This window comes from Carcharodon carcharias, chromosome 1 (assembly GCF_017639515.1).
Source record: "Carcharodon carcharias isolate sCarCar2 chromosome 1, sCarCar2.pri, whole genome shotgun sequence".
NCBI classification, from domain to species: Eukaryota; Metazoa; Chordata; class Chondrichthyes; order Lamniformes; family Lamnidae; genus Carcharodon; species Carcharodon carcharias.
The window spans coordinates 250913008-250939168 of record NC_054467.1 but is presented as its reverse complement, the minus strand read 5'-3'; the positions used below and the strand labels follow the sequence as shown (position 1 = coordinate 250939168).

General features: G+C 45.6%; 1 long non-coding RNA gene across 1 annotated transcript in view; it reads left to right on the top strand.

The window, feature by feature from the left end:
* The first annotated feature begins 496 nt into the window (after positions 1-496).
* Positions 497-26161, top strand: part of LOC121284199 — a 77733-nt gene continuing 52068 nt past the window's right edge. The window contains exons 1-2 of the long non-coding RNA XR_005944452.1: positions 497-611; positions 822-908. This is a non-coding gene — a long non-coding RNA (uncharacterized LOC121284199). The remainder of the gene's footprint in view (positions 612-821; positions 909-26161) is intronic.

Genomic DNA, 26161 nt, shown 5'->3' with positions numbered 1-26161 from the left:
ACCACCGTCCCCCCACCCCCACAGCCATCACTGCTGACCCCCTCAAGAAACCTTGGCCCAGATTCCTGAATAACTCACAGCCACAGTCACGCTGTAGTGGAAGAAAAATATTTGGTCAATTTTAAATTAGCATCAAACATACCATAAATCATGAGCAGTTTTTTTTTAACGCTCTGAGTGAAATAACCCAGAGTTTTGCAATATTTTCCACTGTGTCTTTTCCTTAAAAAAAAACCTTTGATGGGAAAATAATATGGCTTTGTTTGCCTCGGACCCTTGGCAACAGCCTTGACTTAGGCCACCTGCAGACCCCTGGATGGTGGGAGCCAAGGCCTAACATAAGGCCTCACTTTAAGATTGGGAACATGTCAAGAAATTCAGGACACTCTCTCTAGAAAACAGACGTGTCTGCCAGTGAACCATACTAATGCCTTAAACTGAAAGACTGAGATTAACAGCGGTTTGCGTAATGAGATATTACTTCAAAGTGCGCAGGCAAAAATTTCAAACGGCTTCTACCAAACAAAGAAAGTATTATGAAGCCGTTCAAATTTTTAAGTGCATTTCATGTGGTGGACCTGAACTCCCAAAGCCCAAAGGTTGGATCTCAGGTACGGTGTCAGGAGTTCAGGCACATAAATGTTTTAATTAGTGCTCAGTGTTTTGATAGGAAATTCTTTAATGTCATATGGCTGTGAACTAAAACATTATGCAGTGTTGCTCACTTCAGTGCATCTTGCTAAGTGTATAATTTTGGATGTGTGTAATACTCCTGAAAACAAAGTGGTTTAACCTCCATTCATATTTTGTTTTCATTTTAGCATAAGAAAATAATTTGTGGCCAACTTGTCTCTCAACTGGAAAACCATAACCTTCCAACCCAAAAGCGAGAACTGTACCAAATAACAGTGAGTTTGCACTTAGAAGTAAAAAATTAACATGAGCGACGTAACCCTCTAACAATCCAAGTTCCATCATTGAGTCAAAAGTGGCTCAATGTCAAACACCAACCAGGAACGTCTCCCAGGCAGTCCCCCCATTTATGCCATCAGCACAGCCTGCTCAAATCTGGATGGACAGAAATTTCCTCCAATTAAATATTGGGAAGGCTGAAACCATTGACTTTCTAACCCACTCCAAATTCCATTTCCTAGCTACCAACTCTATTCCTCTCCCTGGCAACAACCTGAGACTAAACCTGTCTGTTCACAAACTTGACCGTGAGATGAGCTTCTGGCCTCATATTCGTGGTATCACTAAGACTGCCTATTCCCACCTCCATAACATCGTCCAACTCTATCCCTGTCTCTCAGCTCATCTGCTACTGAAACCCTCATCCATGCCTTTTTCACCTTCAGACTTGACTATTCCAACACACAACTGGCTGACCTCCCATATTCTACCCTACAGAAACTTGCTGCCCATGTCTTAACTCGCACAACAACCATTGCCTATTACACCTGTGCTTGCTGACCTACAGTGGCTCCCCGTCAAGTAACGACTTGATTTTAAAATTCTCATCCTTGTTTTCAAATGCCCTTCTCTACCTCTATTTCAGCTCCACAGCCCAGTGAGAACTCTTTACTTGTCAAATTTTGGACACTTGTGCATCACCAATTTTAATTGCTCCACTATTGGTGGAAGTGCCTTCTGTTGCCTAGGCTCTAAGCATTGGAATATCCACCCTCCACCTCTCTGCCTCTCTACCTCAGTATCCTCATTAAGACCTCCCTTAAAGTCTGTTGTACGGTGTTGGTTACAGATCAGTAGGTTTGAAGAAACCTTCGTAGTCATACATAAGTGTCTTTATTGACTCTTAGAACTATTTACTGATATGCAGTAAAGGTTACAAGCCAGGGGCTGTCTCTATGCTCGTTGGAACACAGTTTTGTTCAACAGCAGACTGGCCCTTGGCGCAGGTCAGGTGCTCTCGTACCTCACTGTGCGGGTGGTACTGTACTTAGTCCCACATTAACCCCACATGAAGTGTAGTCACTGTTATAATGTAGGAAACATGAGATAATAAGCAGATAGTCTGTTTTAATGACGTTGGTTGTGGATGAAGTATTGGTCAGGACACAGGGATAACTCCCTGTATCTTTGAAATAGTGTCTTGGGGTCTTTTATATCCATCTGCGAGGGCAGGGAGGGCCTCAGTTTAATGCCTCTCCTGAAAGATGGCACCTCTGACAGTGCTGCACCAAAGTGTCACTTCAGCCCATAGGTGTTTGACCGTGACAAATTATTTTCTTACGTTAAAACCAATTTGAGCACAGCTAGCTCCCACAAAGAGCTTATTCATGGGGCGTGGGCATTGCTGGCTTGTTCAGGGTCAACCACATTGTTGGGTCTGGTGTCACAAGTAGGCCAGACCAGGAAAGGACAGCAAATTTCCCTTCCCTAAAGGGCATTAGTGAAGCAGGTGGGTTTTTATAACAATCAACAATGGTTTCCTCATCATGATGATGAGACTTTTAGCTCAAGATTTTTTATTGAATTCAAATTCCACCAGCCATCATGGTGGGATTTGAACCCAGGTCCCCAGAACATTACCCTGGGTCTCTGGATTACTAACCCACTGACAATACCACTGTGCCACTGCCTCCCCTGGAGCCCCAAGGGTGAAATAAATGAGCAGGTAATCTATTTTAGTGACGTTGGATGATGATATTGGGCCAAAACTCCAGAGAGAACATACTGTATTCTGCTTCAGAATAACGCCATGGGATCATTCATGTTAACCGAATAGGTCAGAGGGATCCTCAGGTTAACAGTTCATTCGGAAGACAGCATTTCTAACATTGCAGCACTCCCTCAGTACCACACTAGAGGAACAGCTTAGGGCTCTGTACTGAAATCTCTAATGTGCAGCTTGAACCAAGACCTTCTGATTTAGCGCCAGGAGAAGTACTTTAGAGGCTTCATTGTAATGCTGTACATTTGCCCAATGTCTGTCTTCATTGTACCCCACAGCAACTGCAGAAACAGAAAACTGCGTTAAAACAAGAAGCCAAAACCAAAATCTGAAACCCGATGAACCTGTGCTCGTAAACCAGTTTTGTCCATGTTGTGCTTGCCCTCAGCCCTCTTGGTTGCAGATTTAACTGACCATCCAGGGCGCTGCTGCCAAAGTGATCGTCTAACAAACGAGGAGTCTCACCATGATGGTCTTCCAGTGGAGCCATCTTACTATGGATCACTGCCAAACATCAAACTTGCCAAATGCCTTTTCCCCTGTTCCAGGCAGTAGCTCAGTGGCTATCACTCTCAACTCTGAGTCTGAAGGTCATGAGTTCTTGGCCTGCTCCAAGTAAACGTGAGCCTAAAGCCTGTGCTGACCACTATCTGGTGACATACTGAGGGAGTGCTGCCCTAATTCTGGTGAAGCTTTAAACTGAGACCCCTCCTGCCTTCTCAGCAGCCCTCAAGTGATCTCTCTGCATTACTTTGAAGAGGAACAGGGCAGAGTCCTGGATGACATTTATCCCTCAACCATTGTTGTGGGAAAAGATTATATGATCATCAATTTTGCTGCTATTTGAGGGATCTTCCAATGGGACGGGAGCTGGTTTCTGTGTTTCCCACCGTACCGCAGGAATCATTCTCTGCACCCTATTGAATTGAGCAAACCAATTTCCCAGACCTCGTTCCAAGTGTGTTGATGAGATGCAGCTGATGTATCAAAAACAATGTATTTCTTTAGCCTGAAGGCCTTTCCTGCTAGTAAAATCCATTAGGCCATGTCTTCTGTGCTGTAGTAGACATGGATCTTTAATTTAATATTTAATCTTCTCCCTCCTTATTTCTTTTTTTAGTTGTCCTCTGTAGGCTTCCCAATCCCCTGGTTTCCCACTGCTCTTCGCCGCATTGTGTGCTTTCTCTTTAGCTTTTATGCTGTCCCTGACTTCCCTTGTCAGCCATGGTTGCCTCGTCCTCCCATTAGTATGCTTCTTCTTCCTAGGGATGAATTTTTGCTGTGTCTCCCAAATTACTCCCAGAAACTCCTGCCATTGCTGTTCCACTGTCTTTCCTGTTAGGCTCATCTCCCAGTCAATTCTGGCCAGCTCCTCCCTCATGCCTCTGTAGTTGCCTTTATTCAACTGTAATACCGTTACATCTGGTTCCAGCTTTTTCCTCTCAAATTGCAGGGTATATTCTATCATATTATGGTCATTTCCTCCTAAGGGTTCCTTCACCTTAAGCTCCCTTATCAAATCTGCCTCATTACACATCACTAAATCTAGAATTGCCTGTTCCCTAGTGGGCTTCACCACAAGCTGCTCCAAAAAGCCATCTCGTAGACATTCCACAAATTCCTTTTCTTGGGATCCACTACCAACCTGATTTTCCCAGTCTACCTGCATATTGAAATCCCCCATGATCACTGTAACCTTGCCTTTCTTACATGCCTTTTCTGTCTCCCATTGAAACCCAACTGAACAAGAGTTTACGCTGCCCGTGCCATCTTGAGCTCATCGCACGGGCAAAGCAGGCAGGCAGACAGCCCACATTTTGCAAAACCTCATCCAAGGGTAGGAGAAAAAGGGTCAGCGGCATTGTCAGTGTGAGTAACGGGGAGTTTTGGAGATAGTTTGCAGTTGGTTGCTTATTTGAACATGACAGCTTCACCTCGGTTCTGAGCATCATTCTTAGCATTTCTAGGCTTCAGCTCAGGACTCATTGGTGTCTCCAAGGCCCCCGGGGGATTTTGACCATGTGGACCCTTCCAGGCATCAGGCAGCCTTCTGTTACCCTGGTAATGGGGATTGTGGTCTCCGCTGGAGGCACCTCTTCTGAGGAGGAGCAGGAGGGAGAGGAGGGAGGTGTCCCAATGCAGCTTTCAGTGGAGGGACCTGTGGGAGGAGAGGTGCAGGCACAAGAGGCTCAGGGCCAGCAGGTGGTAGAAGGCAGAAGGAGCCACAGAATTCGCCACTATCCTGCTGCCAGGGTTTACAGCTACCTCAATATGTCCGAGGTGCAATGCCGAAAGAGGCTCCGCTTCTCCAGGGAGACTGAGACCTCCATTTTCAGATGATTGGGCCTGAGGTCAGCTCCGACTGTGTGGGTGGACACCCCATGCCAGAGGCTCTGAAGGTCACAGTGGCCCTCAAACTCAATGCCTCCGGCTCCTTCCAGGGTTCAGTAGGGGATCTGTGTGGAGTCTCCCAATCAGGTCCACAGTTGCATCAAGCTGGTGACAGAAGCCCAGTTCAGGCAGTTAATTACATTTATTCATTTCTGTAAGGACAAGGCCAGCCAGGCTGAGCGAGGCTGAAACTTTGCAGCGATTGCTGGGTTCCCCAGCATCCAGGGTGCATTCGACCGCACACATGTGACCATCAAGGTGCCAGCGGGTCAGCCGGGTACCTTCGTCAACAGGTCCAGATAGTGTGTGACCACATGATGTAGATTCTGCATGTCTGTGCAAGGTACCTTGGCCACTCCCATGACGCTTATATCCTCAGACACTCCCAAATGCTGAGACTATTCAGTGCTCCAGCCCAACTGGATGGATGGCTGCTGGGTGACAAAGGCTATCCGTTGAAAAGGTAGCTTATGACACCTCTCCACCACCCAAGGGCAGAGGCAGAGCAGGTATAACAGGAGTCATGCCTCAATAAAGGCAGGAATAGAAGACCATAGGTCTTCTGAAGACACTTTTCTGATTCCTGGACTGTTCAAGGGGAGCACTACAGTACCCCCAGAGCACGTGTCACTGGTAGCGGTTGCATACTGCGCTCTGCACAATCTGGCACTGGCAAGGGGGGACCCACTGGAGGAAGAGGGTCTTGACGCAGCTCCACAGGCCACAGAGGATGAATCCAGGAGTGAGTCAGAAGAGGAGCACGGCTAGGAGAAAACTGGGAGTGTGGAGACAAATCTCTGTGTCCTTTAGGGAGGCAGGGACACCAGGGACAGCTTGATCCAACGCTCCTTCAACTCGGCTGCCAAAGGTCAGCTTCCACCTCATGCCAGGGCTGCCACCTCCATCCCGGATGTCTGAAATGACCCTTTCATTTGAACCCAAGGTCCACTCAGTGCCTGTGCAATAAATTTTGGAGCCACTCATACCCAGCATGCCCTGCACCAAAAAAATACAAAGGTGAAGCATACTTGGGCCATAATGGCAAAAACAAAATTGATCTCATTTTGAAAATTCAAAAAAGTTAACATAACCTTCTCTGGTCTTCATTCTCAGACCGGTAAATATAAACAAAACATTACATAATAGAAGGTCAGCTGTGACCAGTCCCTCTTGTGCTCAATGGTTCCTTATACTTACGTTTGTGTGTGCTAAGCTTGGTTCCCTCCACCTTGCTGGCAGCGGCATTGGAGACAGTTGCTGACTCTGGTGTCTTGTTGGCCTTGATGACCTTGGTGGTCATCCTTTGGCCGTGGAGCCTGTGCTGGCCCTGACTGGGTGGGAGCAGCCAGTGCCATGACTGGCATCTCCCCAATCGTCGCAGCCTCATCAGATGCCACGGTCACTGGCAGAGGGGCGGAGGAGCTGGTGCCGTCATCCAGAGCGCCCTGAGTGGAGCCCACAGAGATGACATGCGGCTCGTGCACCAAAGTGAGGTTGATCTGGACCTCCCTGCTTGTCATTGATGGACGGGTACCTGGCTGGGATACTGGGCGCCTCATCCATCTCCCACACTGGTATTGACCACCTGAGGTCATTGCCTGTGTGAGGGCTTGCAGGTCTGAGCGCAACCCCAGGAACCCCTGATTCTGTCCCTGGAGCTGCCTCTCCATGAGAGTCGCCACTCTCTCAATGGAGGAGGCATTGCGCTCAGCCATGAAGGTCAAAGTAGTGCTCATGCTCCACGTGGACACCTCTACAACAGAGACCATGGCACGCACACCCTCATGGATTTCCGCCAGATCCTCTCACATATCCCACTGGATATCCAGCATCTGCTGCCTAATGGACAACTCCAGGTTGCCTGTCTTTGACTCAGTATCGTCCTGGTCTCCAGCAGTCCTCTGACTGCCGGCGCCCTGAGCACTCTCTGCCTCCGCCAGCTCCTCAAGCGAGTGTGAAGTGCTCCGATATTCTAGCCGAGGATCTAATGCCCGCGGAGGTGCTGGTATCTGTGCTGGTGCCTGGTTCAGAGAGCGGGTGTGAGTCAGGTGCATGTGAAACCTGGTGGTCCTCTGGCGTCACGGGTGGCTCTTCAGGCTCCTGCGCTTGAGTGCGTGCTGGTGAATCTAAGGGAGGACAACAACGTGTCATTAGTTTAATCATCACACTGTCACTGTGCATGCCAGGCACCCTGGTGAGACAATGGAGATCTGCTTCATGGTGCCATCGTTTTTCAATGATCAATGGGGAATCCAGTTTTGAGGCTCATGTCAATGACAAGACTACACTAGAATGTTTGCACCATCCAAAACTCTCAGCTCTGTGCACTGCACTCTTACCTTCGTCTGACAGCCCAGCCTCTCCACAGCCGGTTGATCAAGGTGCCTCTCCACCTCCAAGGAGTCCTGCTCAAATCTGGATAGGATTAGGAGGTGTGGGGGTCCCCCGCCAGTCCACGACCTCTCAATATTGTTATGGGATGTTTTCTCCTGAAAGAACAGAGGAGCGTTGATTAGTCCACTCTCTACTTGCGGCACCACTGCAGCCTGGCCAACCCAACCTGAGGAACACCTTGCAGGACACATCCGAGATGTGGCCCTCGAGCCGCTAGGCACTTAGTCCAAGCAACCAGGACTCACCCCTTTGGCCAGCTCTGATGTCAACACCCCTGAGCTCCATGGTGGGGGGACAGCCAGACCTTAACACTTCAACACACAAGCCAACACGGTACTCACCCTTACCAAGCGCAGCGGGTTACTAAACCTTTTGTGGCACTGCACCCATGTGCGCTGCATAACATCGTGACTGATGACCTGTGCTGCCACCTCCTCCCAAAATCTTTTTGTTAGGTGTGGTGGCCTCCTCCTTCTGGCTCTGAGGACAAGGACCTCTTGGCAGCCAGGAGGATCGCGAGGCACTCATCCGAAAACCAGGGGGACAAGTGCCCACCCGACTTGCCCTCCTGCCTGGCATTCCAGCTGCACTTGAGGCCTTAACTTCAGTGTTGACAATGCTGCAAACATGTTCTTCCCTGGCAGCCTTCAGGGAGCTGCCTGAGCCGTTGTTAAGCCGGCCGCCTGGTCACCATTGTACCCTGCGGCTGACAGGCCCCCGTCCCCCGGCGCCTCTTCCCGACCATTGCGAAGATGCCTTTCATGCTGGGTGGGCCTTAATTGGCCAGCCTGGAATCGCAGTCGGGGGCCATTCGCGGGCAGCGGCCTCTTTGCTGACCGATCGTGGGCCCACCCATTGTGCATGCCCATCAAGGGTAAAGTTTAGGCCATGGTGTTGCTTTGGCCATTACTGGTTTGACTGCTACTTCACCTGATTGTTCCGTTTAGGGTTCAGTGATTTCTGATGTAATTCAACACATTATAGAGATGCAATAGGACTCCCTTTAAAGGCAAGTATTTTGAGACTGAGAAAAGACAATTGGGAGCAAGGTAGCAAAAGCACTGCTTCACTAATGGTTGGAAATTCTACCATTTAATCTCCACAGCCAGTGGGGTCTACCCTCAAACCTGTGATGCAGTGTAGTTGGATTTCCAAACGGCATTTGACAAGGTGCCAAATCAATGGTTATTACACAAAATAGGAAAGTTCATGGTGTTGGAGGTAGCACATTAGCATGGATCAGGGATTGGTTAGCTAACAGGGAGCAGAGTATGAATAGATGAATCATTTTCAGGTTAGCAAGCTGTAACCAGTGGAGTGCCACAGGGATCAGTGTTGGGACCTCAGCTATTTACAATTTATATCAATGACTCGGACAAGGGATCAAATGTATGGTTGCTAACTTTGCTGATGACACAAAGGTAAGTAGTAAAGTAAGATGTGAAGAGGATATAAGGAGCCTGCAAAGGGATAGAGATTGGTTAAGTGAATGGGCACAAATTTGGCAGATGGATTATCACGTGGGAACAGGTGAACTTGTCCATTTTGGCAGGGAGAATGAAAAAAAACAGCATATTATTTAAATGGAGAGGCACTGCAGAACTCTCAGGTACAGAGGGATCTGGGTGTCATGATACATGAATCACAAAAGGTTAGCTTGTAAGTACAGTAAGTGATTAGGAAGGCAATGGAATATTGTTGCAAGGGGAATCAAGTTTAAAGAACCTAAGTGTTGCTACAGCTGTGAGGTAGGCTTTTGATCGACAAAGGTGTCAAGGGTTATGGGGAGCAGGCAGGAAAGTGGAACTGAGGCCACTTTCAGACCAGCCATGACCTTATTGAATGGCGGAGCAGGTTTAAGGAGCCAAATGGACTACTCCTGCTCCTAATTCTTGTGTTCTATCATAGACTTTACCCACCTATTCGATTTTCTCCACTACCCGTGCTTTCTGGAACTTGCTAGTGCCTTATTTGAAAGACAATACCTCTGACAATGTACATATGAACAAGGAGCAGGAGTAGGCCATTCAGCCCCTTGAGCCAGCTCTGCCATTTACTAAGCTCATGGCTGATCCGATAGTAACCTGAAATCTGCAGAGCAACTACCGCCGATTCCCTATGAACCCCTTGCTTACCAAGAATCAATCCACCTCTGCCTTAAAAATATTCAAAGACTCTGCATCCACCACCTTTTCAGGAAGAGAGTTCCAAAGACTCACAACCCTCTGAGTGAAAAAAATTTCACCTCATCTCTGTTTTAAATGGGCGACCCCCTATTTTTAACCAGTGACCCCGGTTCTAGATTCTCCCACAAGAGGAAACATCCTCTCCACATCCACCCTATCAAGGACCCTCAGGAATTTAGATGTTTCAATCAAGTCGCCTGTTACTCTTCTAAACTCCAGCAGATACAAGCCTAGTCTGTCCAACCTTTCCTCATAAAACAACGCACCCATTCCAGGTATTAGTCTGGTAAACCTTTTCTGAACTGCTTCCAATGCAGTTACATCCATGTGCTTAAGTTTCTGGAGTGGGACTTGAACCCACTATTATCCAATTCAGAGATGAGCGTGCTACCTACTTTGCCACGGCTGGCAATTTCCTTTGACTCACCCCTGCCCATCCTGGTGACAGTAGTCACATGTTTGGGAGATTGGCAGGCTGTCAAATGTGTTGCATGACATAATGTGTTTACCGCAATAGAGGTTTAACATCTGACTCACCCTGAAGAGTTAATGCAACATGCCTGCCTGGGGCCCAGATGAAACAAATTACTGGCGCAGGAAATGTGTAATAGTTTTCTCTCTTGCAACGTCCCAGCCCAACTTAAACACCTGACAGTGCTGGAAAAGGCCCAAGGAAACATCAGTTGCAATGTACAAAAAAGTTCATCAGGCTAATGAACCTTGGTGTTCCTTGTGGCATGTTTAATTCAGCTCGGAAATTAACCCTGTTTCGGCTCCACTGTAGACAGTGAGTGTAAATCTTTCTGTACAGTAGCCCAGTCGTCTTATCATCTCCAATGCTGACTTTTCCAATCAGTCACTTTAAGTGGCTATGATCCCTTAGCCACAGTTTACTGTTAGAACCTGTCTGTGTGCAGCACGTGAAAGGGCTTTGATTGCTAAGTTATAATAAGAGTCTTGAATGAACGGATGTAATACAGTGGTGATGATGTCACTGGACTGATAATATAGAGAATGCCAGATGAAATTCAGCCGTGACCAGTAAGAATGTGAGAAGTTTTCCAGAAGCCCTTCATTGATTTGGGATATCCCGAGGCTGTGGAAGGGGCTATATAAATGCAAGCCTTTTTTGTAAAAGAAGGGTTAAATAGATGTATTCTTAAGTAATTATTGCCTTTGAGGCTTCAGGACAGAACCTCTTTCCTCAGGTAATGAGATGCATCAGGTGAAGTGCAACATAAAGTGCATGATATGTGGTGTGTGGATGGAGCAGATCTGACAGGTTTGAAAGCTAATCCTTATTCTGCTTGTTCATTCTTAATACCATGTGTTCATGCCTTCCAAATGTTTCCAACATGCACCCAGCTTATTCACTCTGGACGGGGAACACCACACAAAGGGAGCATCGTAACCCCAATATCCACCTAGCCCCGTTTCAGCTCAGTGTACGAATGATGAATTTGCCTTGATGATGTAATTTTCACTGGAACAGGTGCCATTTATTCCCTTTTATTCAGGGTGTTCTATACAGGGAGCAATTTGGCGATTATGACCTATCTAAGGGTGGTTCAGCTGTTCATCCCAAAAAATCCTGGGAGTGCTATTTTCATTTACTATTTCCATCTGGGACCAAAAGGGTTAAATTATGAGAACAGGCTGCATAGATGAGGCTTGTACTCCCTCGAGCCCAGAAGGTTAAGTGGTGATGTTATTGAGGTGTAGAAGATGATCAAAGAAGTTGATCAACTTTATAGAGATAAGCTATTTCCTTTGGTGAGGGGAGTCCAGAACAAATAGGCATAAGCTTAAAATTAGAGCCAGGCCCTTTGGAAGGAAATCAGGAAGCACTTCATCTCAGAAAGAGCAACGGAACTCTGGAACTCTCTCCCTCAGAAAGCTGCGGATGCTGCAGATAAATTGTGTGAATGACCTCAGGGGTCTAAACCTCCACAGGAAGCAGTCCATACGCAAATGCAGCAAGACCTGGACAATATCCAGGCTTGGGCTGACAAGTGGCAAGTAACATTCGTGCCACACAAGTGCCAGGTAATGACCATCTCCAACAAGAGAGAATCTAACCATCGACCTTTGGCATTACAATCACTGAATCAATATCCTGGGGATTACCATTGGCCAGAAACTGAACTGGACTAGCCATATAAATACTGTGGCTACAAGAGCAGCTCAGAGGCTAGGAATCCTGCAATGGGTAACTCACCTCCCCAAAGCCTGTCTACCATCTACAAGGCACAAGTCAGTAGTGTGATGGAATACTGTCCAGTTGCCTGGATAGGTGCAGGTCCAACAACACTCAAGAAGCTCAACACCATCCAGACAAAGCAGCCTTGTAATTGGCACCATATCCACAAGCATTCACTCCCTCCAGTAGTGACGAACAGTAGCAACAGTGTGTACCATCTACAAGATGCACTGCAGGAACTCACCAAGGGTCATTAGGCACATTCCAAACCCACAACCACTACCATCTTGAAGGACAAGGACAGCAGACACATGGGAAGTTCCCCTCCAAGCCATTCACCACCCTGACTTGGAAACATATTGCCATTCCTTCACTGTCGGTGGGTAAATCCTGGAACTCCCTCCCAAACTGCACTGTGGGTGTACCTACACCATGGTACTGCAACGGTTCAAGAAGACAGCTCCACAGCACCTTCTCAGGGCCTCCTTTCCCATTATTTCATCAATTAAAATAAACAGGCACATGGGAGCAGGAGAAGGCTGTCATGTTATTATAATGATATAGGCACCAATCACTCATAAGAGATCAGGTAAACACATTGTGGGTTCATTTATTAAGACTAGGCACATGAGAACAATTATACATGGGTATAAAGCTTGAAGGCATCAGAGATGTACATGTGTGCTCCGCTCAAAGCAAAAGTGAAACTAAGCCTAGATTGCATGACACGTTATTCTTCTAGTGACATCATGCTTAAAGGCATACTACAACACAGGCCATTCAGCCCCTTCCACTATTCAATTGACTGATCTATTCTTAACTCCCATTTTGGTTCCATAACCCTTGATACCCTGATTAAAGTTATTAACCCAGGTTTTGAAATTTTCACTTGACCCCCAACCTGAACAGCTTTTTTAGGGGATGGAATTCCAGGTTTCCATTACACCTTATTTTTTTATTCTTTATGGAATGTAGGTATTGCTGGCAAGACCAGCATTTGTTGCCTTATGAATTGAGTGGCTTTTTAGCCACATTACAATGGATCTTGATTCACATGTAGGCCTAGACTGGAAGATTAGGGAACCTGATGGGTTTTTAAGTCAATTGATGATAGTTTGATGGTCACCATCATTGAGACAGGTTTTCAATTCCAGACTTATTAATTGAATTTAAATTTCACCAGCTGCTCTGGGTGGGGGGGAGCGGATTTGAACCCATGAACCTAGATCACTAGTCTGGACCTACTGAATTACTAGTCCAATGACACTACGACTACACAACGCTATCATCTCCTCTTGCTTCTCGATAAGGACTGTTGGCAGCTTTTCTGGCCTCACAGAAGGAGCTCTACCTCTCCTCACCTATTGTCCACGTTCCATAGAAGGAGGAAGACTGGTGGAGGTGGAGGAGGGGAAGAGAAAGAAAAACACAAAGAGCAGAAAGAAAAGACCAGGCTACTCACTTTGTGTAAATTAGCAGTAGTTAGTATTGGCTCAATTAGCTGACAAGATGACCAGTCCCAAAGCTCTCAAATATTCGGCCTTCTTTCTGGCGATGGGTGCCTCGGTTGTCATGGTTTTCAAGTGTGAGTCTTGCTTTCTCTTTTGGTGAGGGAAGGAGAGGTGAGAGGCCAGCTGCTGCTGTCATACTGAGGTGCATACAATTTGGACTCATACAGTGAGTAAGTGCCATTATGATGCTGAGTATGTCCGGCATTTTCTCTGTCTATTAATCTCTTATTGGTTTGATTCTTATAATCATGGAAAAGCTGCCAGTTTGTTAAAATTTTGCACCTTGCTCAATAACCTAAATTCTTTGCATGATTAAATAACGCTGAGTTTGCCGAGGTCTGTGAAATAATCCCAGGGATGCCATGGCCAAGTGGGTACCCTGCAATAGGATTTGTGGGAAGGAAACTTGCATGAGTCTAGTAACCTGCAGAAGTAAAGCACTTAAACACTGTGAAATGGGTGTTACTATCAATTTGACCAATTGTTTGCGTTGAGTGTGATCTGTGGACTAATTGGGAATGTACAACATTAGGGGAGATGGTGGCATAGTGGTAATGTCCCTGGACTAGTAACCCTGAGAGCCAGGCTAATGTTCTTTTGGCGGGGGGTGGGGGGGGTGGGGGCTGGAGGGGGGGGGGGGGGCGGTGTTGCGTGCAGGGGACATGGGTTCAAGCTGCACCATTCCACCAGCTGGTGGGATTTAAGTGCTGGGATTGAAAGCTAGTCTCAGTAATGGTGGAACTATCATTGACTGTCATAAAAACACCTACCTGGCTATCCCTGGTTAGGGAAGGAATTCTGCCATCCTTACCTAGTCTGGTCTGCCTGTGGCTCCAGACATCCTCAGCAATGTGGTTGTCTCTTATCTGCCCTCTGTTATGGCCTCACAAGCCGTTCAATTTCAAGGACAATTAGGGATGGGCAACAAATGCCGGGCTTTTCAGTGATGCCCACATCCCATTGATGAATAAAAAAATGCAATCATTGTAGTTAGCAAGTAGCTGTCATGGGCCAAATGGCTCTCCTTTCTGCCATAAAGACTCTATGAAAAGGGGTCCTCCAATTAAAAGGTTTGACAACCATTGCTGTGGTAAGCCTCTAAGGAGCAACAGCTGTAGAATTACCGCACAGAAAGAGGCCATTGAGCCCATCAATCCCATGTTGGTAACCAAACCCAGCTCAGACCAAGGACTGAACTGGAACCTTCTGTGTGTTTTTGACATTGGGGAGACCAGGGCAGAGGAGGTGGTAGGGTGAGGGGAGGGTTGGAGAGAGGGCACTGCAATGGCTTTAGCAGTGCAGTTTGGTTGGTCCAATTCTATCACCAAAATAACAACAGCTTGTGTTTCTATAGCATCTTTAACAGGTAAGTTTACCATGGTGTTGCATGGGAGCGAAGTCTGACAAAACTTGACACTGAGTCAAAGACATTAGGACAGGTGACCATATTGCTTGGTCAACGAGGTAGATTTTAAGGAGTATCTCAATGGAGAAGAAAGTAGGCAAGAGGCTTAATGAGAGAATTCCAGGCTTTAGGGTAGTTGAAGACAAAGCCATCAATGGTGGGGTGAAGGAAATGAGGAATGTGCATTGTCAGAGTTGGAAGAACATAGGAACAGGAGAAGGCCATTCAGCCCTTCAAACCTGCTCTGCCATTCAATACGATCGTGGCTGATTGAGCACTTCAATTCTTTTTACTCACACTATCCCCATAGCCCTTTACATTACTGTTAGTCAGAATTTTTCAGTCTCTACCTAAAACATACTCAGGGACTGAGCTTCCACATCCCTCTTGGGTAGAGAATTTCAAAGATTCACAATCCTCTGAGTAAAGCAATTTCTCCTCATTTCAGTCCTAAGTGGCTTCCCCCTTATTTTGAAATTGTGGTCCCCTGGTTCTAGACTCCCAAACCAGAAGAAATATATTACCTGTATCTACCCTGTCTATTCCTTTAAGTATTTTTTAGGTTTCAGTGAGATCACCTCTCATTCTTCGAAACATTAGAGCATACAGGCCCAGTTTCCTCAACCTCTCTTCATAAGACAGTTTCGCCATCCCCAGAACAAGTCTGGTGAGCCTTTGTTGCACTCCCTCTATGGTAATAATATCCTTTCTGAAGTAAGGGGACCAAAACTGCACACAGGTGCGGTCTAGCCAAGCTTCTATACAACTGAAGCAAGACTTCACTACACCTGCACGCAAATCCTCTTGTGATAAGGACTAACATTCCATTAGCCTTCCTAATTGCCTGCTGCACCTACATATTAGCTTTCAGTGACTTATGGACAAGGATACCCAGGTCCCTTTGTACATCTACACTTTCTAATCTCTCACCAATTAGGAAATACTCAGCACATCTGTTCCTTCTACCAAAGTGGATAGCCTCACATTTTTTCCACATTATATTCCATCTGCCATGCTCTTTCCCACTCACTAAGTCTGTCTAAATCCTCCTGTAGCCACTTCATATCTTCCTCACAATACATATACTTGCCTAGCTTTGTATCGTCCACGAACTTGGAAATATTACATTAGGTCCTCACATCCAAATCATTGATATATGTTGTGAACAGCTGGGACCCAAGTACTGATCCTCGTAGGACCCCACTAGTCACAGCCTGCCAATGTGAGAATGACCCGTTTATTCCTACTTTCTGTTCCCTGCCTGTTAGCCAATCCTTACCCCATGCCAATATATTGCCTCCTATCCCATGTGCTTTTACTTTGCTAATCAAACTCAAGTGGGGAACTTTATCAAAAGCCTTCTGAAAATCCAAGTATACCACATCCACCAACTCTCCTTTATCAATTTTGTTAGTAACATCCTCAAAAAACTCCAACACGTTCATCAAACATGATTTCCCATTCTCAAACCCATGCTGACTATACCCAATCAGATCGTTATCATCTAAGTGTCCACTTATCACATCCTTTATAATAGATTATAGCACTTTCCCTACTACTGATGTTGGGCTAACAGGTCTATACCTCCCCGTTTTCTCTCTCCCTCCTTTCTTAAATAGTGGGGTGACATTTGCTACCTTCTAATCTTCAGGAACCGTTCCAGAATTATAGAACTTTGGAAAATGATCACCAATGCATCGACCATCACTATAGCAACCTCTTTCAATACTCTGGGATGCACAATATCAGGTCCTGGGGACTTATCAACTTTCAATCCCATTAATTTCTCCAATACAACCTTCTTAGTTATACTAATTTCCTTCAACTCTTCATTCTCCCCAATCCCTCGGATCTCTAAATCTTGGAGATTTCCTGTATCAGTGAAAACAGACAGAAAATAATCATTTAGCTTCTCTGCCATTTCTCCATTCCCCATCATGAACTTAGAGAACTTGAAGTACTGGAGGATGTAACGGTGATAGGGAGGTATGAGGCCATGGAGGGATGAGAATTTAAAAGTTGAGGTGTTGCCAGTGAACTGAGAGTTTTCATTCATGAGATGTGAGTGTCATTGGCAATACCAGCACTTGTTGCTGGTATTGCCAGTTAAACTCAACCACATTACTGTGGACCTGGAGTCACATAAAGGCCAGGATTGTAGATTTCCTTTACCTTCTATGTAATCTCGCCCTAGCCCTCTGCAAAACTCCAAGGTATGTATGCTCCTCCAATTCTGGCCATTTACACACCTCTGATTTGTGAGCCAGGTGGGATTATATAGCAATTTTTGCAAGTTTCTTGGTCACCATTAGAGAGCCTAGTTTTCAGTTCCATATTTTATTAACTGAATTTAAATTCCTACACCTGCTGTGGTGGTGGGATTTGAACCCATATCACCAGAGCATTACCCTGGGCCTCAGAATTACTAGGTCAGTGACAATACCTCTACACCACCATCACCCCAGTCTGATTTGGTGCACATGAGGATATAGGCAGAAGAGTTTATGGAGGGTAGGCAGGTAGAAGACAGGACAAGAGAGCACTGGAATTGTCGATCTGGAGGTAGCCAAAGCACAGCCACGGCTTTTAGTAGCAGATGGGCTGAGATAATAAACAGGATACTTGTTGGTGAAGATGCCTTTTGGATCGAAAGACATTGTAAAGTGGATGGGCAGGCGGCACCAAGTTATAAAACTTGTTTCTTCCATTGTTTATCAAGGAAAGCTCATAAAAGGACACAGGAGGATATTAGGGGCTGTCAGCCTGGTTTCATTGCCAAACGATTTTCTGTCCACAAAGCATCAAATTAACAGCCTCTGACAGCTGAAACCTCTTGTTGGGGTCAAATTGTAAACTTCAGGTCACCTGAAATCCAATACCTGCCCCGTCACTCAAAAAAAAAAACGATTGAATCTTAGAGAAAGAAAAACTTTGCAGATAATGTAGGAAATTTGGAGGAAATAGGACATAAACTGAAAAGTGAACGAGAGAGAGAGAGAGGGAGAGAAAAATAAACCAGACACCCAAGCCGTCTATCAAAAGTTCAGCCACTTACAATCATGGAATCGTAGAGACAGGAGACCTTTCGGGCCGCTATGACAATGCTAGCCTTCTGAAAGATCTACCCAATTAGACCTGACAACAACAACTTGCATTTCTATAGCATCTTTAACCTAGCAAAATCCCCCCTAAGGCGCTTCACAGACAGTGTTGTCAGACAGAATTTAACAACACATCCTAGAAGGAAGCATGAGGACAGGTGGCCAAAAGCTTGGTCAAAGAAAAAGGTTTTAAGGGCAGTTCTAATGAAGAAGTGAGAGGTAAAGAGGCAGAGAGGATTAGAGAGGGAATTCCAGAGCTTAGGGCCTTAGCAGCTGAAGGCACAGCCACCAATGATGGAGGGAATTAAATCAGAGGCCAGAACTGGAGGAGTGTAGATACCTCGTGGAGTTGAAGGGCTTGAAGAGATTGCAGGGAAAGAGAGAAGGTAAGAGAAGGAAAGCGGAAAACTTGAAAATAAGAGTATTAAAATCCAATGTAGGTCAGCAAATACAGAGATAGTGAATGCCTGAGACTTGGTGGGAGTTAGGGTCCAGGCAGCAGAGCTTTGAATAAGCTGAAGCTTATGGAGGATGGAATTTGGCAGGCTGGAATAGTCGAAACTCTAGGCAACAAAGCACGGATGCTAATGTATGGTCAGAGACAGGCGATGTGAGACAGGTGAAAATAGGTCATCACAGTGAGGCTTTCCTCACAGCCTTGCAAATGTTTCCTTTTTACACATTTATACAAATTTCTTTTGAAATTTCCGATTGAATCTGCTTCCATGGGCCTTTCAGGCAGTGTTAATCTTGATCCAAGTGGTCATACTCTCTCCTCTGTGTCAGAAGGTTGTGAGTTCAAATCTCATTCCAAAGACTTGAACAGAAAAACTAGGCTGGTACTGCAGTGCAATACTGAGGGGGTGCTGCTCTGTCAGAGGTACTGTCATTCCTCTAAGATGTTAAGCCATCTGTCCTCTCAGGTGCATATAAAAGATCACATAGCACTGTTGCAAAGAAGAGCAGGAGAGTTCTCCCTCATGTCCTAACCAACTATCTATTAAACTGCATCACAAACGCAGATATCTAGTCAATTATCGGACAGTTTTTGTGGGAGCTTGCTGCACCTGACTCTGGTGATTGTTGCTTTAAGGCCAGCCTGACTGAGTAAGGGTCACGTGGTCAGAACAGCCAATCCACACTGCGTGTGAGGAATCTTCGATAAGGGGACCAAAAATGTTCACAGTATTCTAGGTGTGGTCTAACTCGTGCCTTGTATAGTTTTAACTCTTTTTGAGTCAACCACATTACCAAAATCAGGGACAAAGTAAAAGCAGCCTCTAAATTAGGGAGACTGCAAAAAGAAAGACTAAATTTAAAGGAAACTTACAAACATTAGACCAAAATGTAACTGAGGGTCATTAAAGCGCCCCAATCCCCGCGGTGCCCACCAGGCACAAAAGGCCTCGACAAGCCTGCAGACACCACGTACTCCCTCTCCAGGGACACCTGGCCGTGAACATAGCCTCAGAAGAGGGGCAGACAGTCGGGTCAGTCGACCCTCTCGATCACCCACTGCCTGGACCTGTTAATGGCCAATTTGGTCAGGCCCAGGAACAGGTTCACGAGGAGGTCCTCCTCCCTCCCGACCCCTCTCCACATTGGGTGCCCATAGATCAGGAGCGTGGGACTGAAGTGCAAACAAAACATTAATAAAAGGTTTTTTAAATAACTGAAAACGGAGTGCGGCCTAAAACACCCTATATAAAGACTTCCCTATTTTTATACTCCATTCCCTTTGAAGTAAAGGCCAACGTTCTATTTGCCTTCCCTATTACCTGCTGAACTTGGTATGCCACCTTTTTGTGATTCATGCACAAGGACCCCCAAATCCCTCTGTGCTCAGCTTTCTGCAGTCTTTCTCCAGTTAAATGATATCCAGCTCCTCTACTCTTCTTGCCAAAGTGCATAACCTCACATTTTTCCACACTATGTTCCATCTTCCAAGTTTTTGCCCACTCACTTAACCTGTCTATATCCCTCTGTAGACTCTTTGTATCATTCTCACCACTTGCCTTCCCACCTATGTTAGTGTCATCCACAAACTTAGAGGTAGTACATTCACTCCCCTCAACCAGTCATTCATATATATTGTAAATGATTGTAACCCCAGTCCTGATCCCTGTGGCACTCCACTAGTTACAGGTTGCCCTCCTGAAAATGCCCCCCTTATCCCAACTCTCTGTCTTCTATTAGTTAGCCAATCCTCTATCCATGCTAATATATTACCCCCAATACCATGGACTCACCTTATTAAGTAGTCTTATGCGCAGTACCTTACCAAATGCCTTTTTAGAAATACAAATATATTACATCTACTGGTTCCACTTTATCTATCCTGCTTGTTACCTTCTCAAAGAAGTCTAAGAAATTTGTCAGGTATGATTTCCCCTTCATGAGGCCATGCTGACTCTGCTCGATAATGTTATGTATTTCTAAATGCTCTGCTATTACATCCTTTATAATAGACTCTAACATTTCCCAATGACAGATGTTAAGTGAACTGGACTATAGTTTTGCCTCCCTCCCTTTTTGAATAAGGGCATTACATTGACAGTTATCCAATCCTCTGGGACTTTTCCAGAATCTAAGGATTCTTGGAAGATTACTGCCAGTGCATCCACTATCTCTGTCGCTACCTCCTTTAATAACTTAGGATGCAACCCATCAGGTCCAAGGGACTTAACGGCCTTTAGACCCAGTAGTTTCCCTAGTACTTTTTCTCTGGTGATAGCTATTGTATTTATTTCCTGCCCCCAACCCCAGACCCACCTTTTGCCCCTTGATTATTTAGTATTTTTGTATTTTTGTTATTAATATCTTCTACCGTGAAAACTGATGCAAAGCATTTATTCAACTCCTCTGCCATTTCCTGGTTCCCTGTTATTATTTCCCAAGCCTGATTCTCTAAGGGGCCGATGTTCACATTGGTCTCTCTCTTTCTTTTTATATATGTAAAGAAGCTCTTACTGTCCATTTTTATATTACTTGCTAGTTTACCCTCAAAGTTTATTTTCTTTCTCTTTATTTTTTCTGGCCCTCTTTTGTTGGTTTTTAAAACTTTCCCAACCCTCTGGTTTACCACTAATCTTGGACACATTGTATGTCTTTTTCTTTCAGTTTGATACCACCCATAACTTCCTTGGTTATCCACTTCCTAGAACCCTTCTTCCTTTCTGGGATATATCTTTGTTGTGAGCCATGAACTCACATTAACCATCATTTCTGCTAAACTCCTTTCCCAGTCCACTCCAGCCAACTCCGCCCTCATTCCTTTGTATTTATCCTTATTTAGCACAATTATTTCTGACCCAAGTTTCTCACTCTCAAACTGAATGCTAAATTTTACCATGTTATGGTCACTGTTTCTCAGGGGATCTTTTACTCTGAGATCATTTATTAAACCTGCCTCATAACACATTACAAGATCCAAAATAGCTTGATCCCTGGTTGGATCCATAACATATTGTTCTAGGAAACTGTCCCAAATGCAATCTATGAATTCTTGCTCATGGCAACCTCTGCCAATTTGATTTTCCCAATCTACATGAGGATTAAAGTCACCCATGATTAATGTACTGCCTTTTTTTACATGCCCTCATTATCTCATGATTTATTCTCTGTCCTTGCCTGGGATGAAACATTTAAGTTATGAAGAGAGGTTGGATAGACTTGGGTTGTTTTCGTTGGAGCAGAGAAGACTGAGGGGCGACCTGATCGAGGTGTAAAGGATTATGAGGGGCATGGACAGGGTGGATAGGAAGCAGCTGTTCCCCTTAGTTGAAGGGTCGGTCACGAGGGGACATAAGTTCAAGGTGAGGGGCAGGAGGTTTAGGGGGGATGTGAGGAAAAACTTTTTCACCCAGAGGGTGGTGACAGCCTGGAATGCACTGCCTGGGAGGGTGGTGGAGGCAGGTTGCCTCACATCCTTTAAAAAGTACTTGGATGAGCACTTGGCACGTCATAACATTCAAGGCTATGGGCCAAGTGCTGGTAGACAGGATTAGGTAGGTAGGTCAGGTGTTTCTCACGTGTCGGTGTAGACTCGATGGGCCAAAGGGCCTCTTCTACACTGTGGGATTCTGTAATTCTGTGATTCTCCAGGATAGCGACTGTTAGGGGGCCTATAGGATCCTCCCACCAGTGCCTTATTCCCTTTTTTACTTCTTACCTCCACCCATATGGATTCTACATCTTCAGATCCAAGATCATTTCTTGCTCTTGTACCATGTTGACGTGAAAGGCCGAATCATTCGTAACCATGTGGATCACCTGCGGAGCAGGGAGGTGGTTCCACAGTCAGTGTTGCCACCAGGGAATGTTATTGAACCTGTAAACACTGAAGTGCCTAATTGACCTGTTATGGAGATAACTGGTTTCTCCATTGAATCAAATAGTGATGAACTGCCTGTGCCAAAAAAAGTACCCGTTATTGCAGTTCCTGTTAGTGTCAATCCTGTAGGGGAGCGTCAGGCTACAGAATTACAACGCTCTCCCGAAATTGAAAATACCCTCAATGACTTAATTTGTAATTGCTGGGCCTATGTATATAAGTGTATAATCTGAATACATGACAAAGTGCAAGTATGATTATTTCTAGGATTTTTGATATTGGTTCCTATTCACCTGTATAAAGTAATTTATGTAAGGAATGTTAAACAAGGAATTAAAGGGGGGAGGGATGTGGAGGTTGTTGCTTTTAAGGCCAGCTTTATTGACTAAGGATCACATGGTCAGAACAGTCAATCAACGTTGAGTGTGGGGAATCTCATAAGGGGGGTGGAGTTTTCCTAGCCTGGGGGAGTATATTGTAGCCTTGCTAGAAGCAGGCAGCTAATCCAACAGCTCTGCAAATAAAGTTCATTGTTCAATTAAAGAAGCCTCGTGGTAGTACATCTCTACACTAACTGTGACGACACTTCAAAAGTGCTTAATTGTTGGAATCTCCTGAGGTTGTGAAAGATGCTCTATAAATGCAAATCTTCCTTTAATTCATTCCAGATCATAAACAATTCACTGCATGAAAAAATCCTCTTCACCTCCCTTTTGAGTGACAGAACCAGAGCTGCAAAAGAAAAGCTGAAATTGAAGGGGGCTTACAGAGACCGTGCTGGGGATGCCCTCTGGCAGTGATACCATTGGAGTCAACTGGAGGGAACCTTACTTGCGTCAGTGAGAGCAAGTGCCCAATTTGTTAAGTAGATGTTCACTGTTCACACCAACAGTGCTGCAACTGTTCCAGTGAGCAAGTATCATCATTCATTTGCGAAAGGGAAGATGAGCAGCATTTGGCACAGATAATTTTCATAAATAAGTAGTCAAGAGGGCGAGATTTGCTCCATCAGTGGCAAAAGTACTGTCCACTTGGCAATGGCACTTTGATAAGGGTTCTTACTTTGGATGTAGCATCCTCAAAGCTGTCTTTTGTCACCTTGAATTAATGAAGCAACCCCTGAAGAAGGTGCAGAGATTTACTAGAATGATAGCAGGCTGAGGATCTTCAGCTCTGTGGAGAGACTGGAGAAGCTGGGATTGTTCTCCTTAGAGCAGTGAAGGTTAAGAGGAGATTTGATAGAGGTATTTGAAGATCATGATTGGTTTTCATAGAATAAATAAGGAAAAGCTGAGGTTCAGTGACTGAAGGACACAGGTTTGAGGTGATTGGCAAAATAACCAGCGGGGAAAATGAGGCAATTTTTTCACGAAGTTGTTATGATCTGGAGGGCACAATCTAAAAGGGTGGTAGAAGCAGATTTAATAATAAATTTCAAAAAGGAATGAGCTTTTTATATTCTTTCATGAGATGTGGGCATCACTGGCGAGACATCATTTATTGCCCATTCCCAACTACCTTTGTGAAGGTGGTAGTGAGCCACAATCTTGAATCGCTGCAGTGTAGGTACACCCACAGTGCTGTTAGGGAGGGAATTCCAGGATTTTGACCCAGCGACCCAGTGAAGGAACGGCGATATATTTCCAAGTCAGGATGGTGTGTGGCTTGGAGGGGAACTTCCAGGTGGTGGTGTTCCCATGCATCTGCTGCCCTTGTCGTTCTAGATGGTAGAGGTCGCAGGTTCGGAAGGTGCTGCCTAAGGAGCCTTGGTGAGTTCCTGCAGTGCACCTTGTAGATGGTACACACTGCTGCTACTGTGCATCAGTAGCAGATGGAGTGAACGTTTGAGGTTGTGGAGGGGATGCTAATCAAGCGGGCTGCTTTGCCCTGGATTGTAAGTTTCTTGAGTGTTGTTGGAGCTGCACGTGGAGACTATTCCATCACACTCCTGACTTGTGCCTTGCAGATGCTGGACAGGTTTTAGGGAGTCAGGAGGTGAGTTACTTATCACAGATTTTCCAGTCTCTGACTTGTTCTTGTAGCCACAGTATTTATAGGGCTAGTCCAGTTCAGTTTCTGGTTAATGGTACACCCCAGGAAGTTGATCGTGGGCCTTTGAATGTCAAGGACATATAGGTTGTCTCTTATTGGAAATGGTCATTGTCTAGCATGAATGTTATTTGCCACTTATTAACCCAAGCCTGGATATTGTCCAGGTCTTGCTGCATTTGGACATGGACTGCTTCAGTATCTGAGGAGTTGTGAATAGTTCTGAACATTGTGCAATTATCAGTGAACATCCCCGCTTCTGACTTTATGTTGGAAGGAAGGTCGTTGATGAAGCAGCTGAAGATGGTTGGGCTGAGGACACTACCCTGAGGAACTCCTGCAGTGATGTCCTGGACCTGAGATGACTGACCTCCAACAATCACAACCATCATCCTTTGTGCTAGGTATAACTCCAACCAGTGGAGTGTTTTCCCCCTGATTTCCAGTGAGTCCAGCATTGCTAGGGCTCCTTGATGCCACACTCAGTCAAATGTGGCTTTGATGTCAAGGGCAGTCACTCTCACCTCACCTTGGGAGTTCAGCTCTTTTGTCTATGTTTGAACCAAGGGTCATTGCTAAACAATTGCCCCTTGGTAGCACTGTTGATGACCCCTTCCAATACTTTATTGATGATCGAGAGTAGACTGATGGGGTGGTCATTGGCCGGATTGGATTTGTCCTGCTTTTTGTGTACAGGACATACCTGGGTAATTTTCCACAGAGCTGAGTGGATGCCAGTGTTGTAGCTGTACTGGAACAGTTTGGCTAGGGGCGTGGCAAGCTCTGGAGCACAAACCTTCAGTACTATTGCCGGAATATTGTCAGGGCCCATAGCCTTTGCAGTATCCAGTGCCTTCAGCCGTTTCTTCATATCACATGGAGTGAATTGAATTGCCTGAACTGTGATGCTGGGGACCTCCGGAGGAGGCCGAGATGGATCATCCACTCAGCATTTCAGTCTTCAGGTTGTTGCAAATGCTTCAGGCATATCTTTTGCGCTGATGTGCTGGCCTCCCCCATCATTGAGAATGGGGATATTTGTGGAGCCTCTTCCTCCAGTGAGTTGTTTAATTGACCACCATTCATGAATGAATGTGGCAGGACTGCAGATCTTAGATCTGAACCATTGTTTGTGGGATCGCTTAGCTCTGTCTATCATTTGCTGCTTATACTGTTTGGCACGCAAGTAATCCTGTGTTATAGCTTCACCAGACTGACATCTAATTTTTAGGTATGCCTGGTGCTGCTCCTGTCATGCCCTCTAGCACTCTTTATTGAACCAGGGTTGATCCGCTGGCTTGATGGTAATGGTAGATTGTGGGATATGCTGGGCCATGAGGTTCAAGTACAGTCCTACTGCTACTGATGGCCCACAGCGCCTCATGATTGCCCAGTCCTAAGTTACTAGATCTATTTGAAATATTTCCCATTTAACGAGATGGTAGTGCCACACAACACGATGGAGGTTACCCTTAATGTGAAGGCGGGACTTCGTCTCCACAATGACTGTGTAGTGGTCACTCCTACTAATACTGTCATGGGCAGTTGCATCTGTGGCAGGCAGGTTGGTGAGGATGAGGTCAAGTATGTTTTTCCCTCTTGTTGGTTCCCTCACCACCTGCCGCAGACCCAGTCCAGCAGCTATGTCCTTTAGGACATGGTCAGCTCGGTCAGTAGTGGCGCTACCAATCCACTTTTGGTGATGGACATTGAAGTCCCCCACCCAGAGTACTTTCTGTGCCCTTTCCACCCTCAGTGCCTCCTCCAAGTGGTGCTCAACATGGAGGAGCACTGATTCATCAGCTGAGGGAGGGCGTTACATAGTAATCAGCAGGAGGTTTTCTTGCCCATGATAGGCCTCCCTCACTGCTTGATCATTCTGTGAGCTGGATTTTA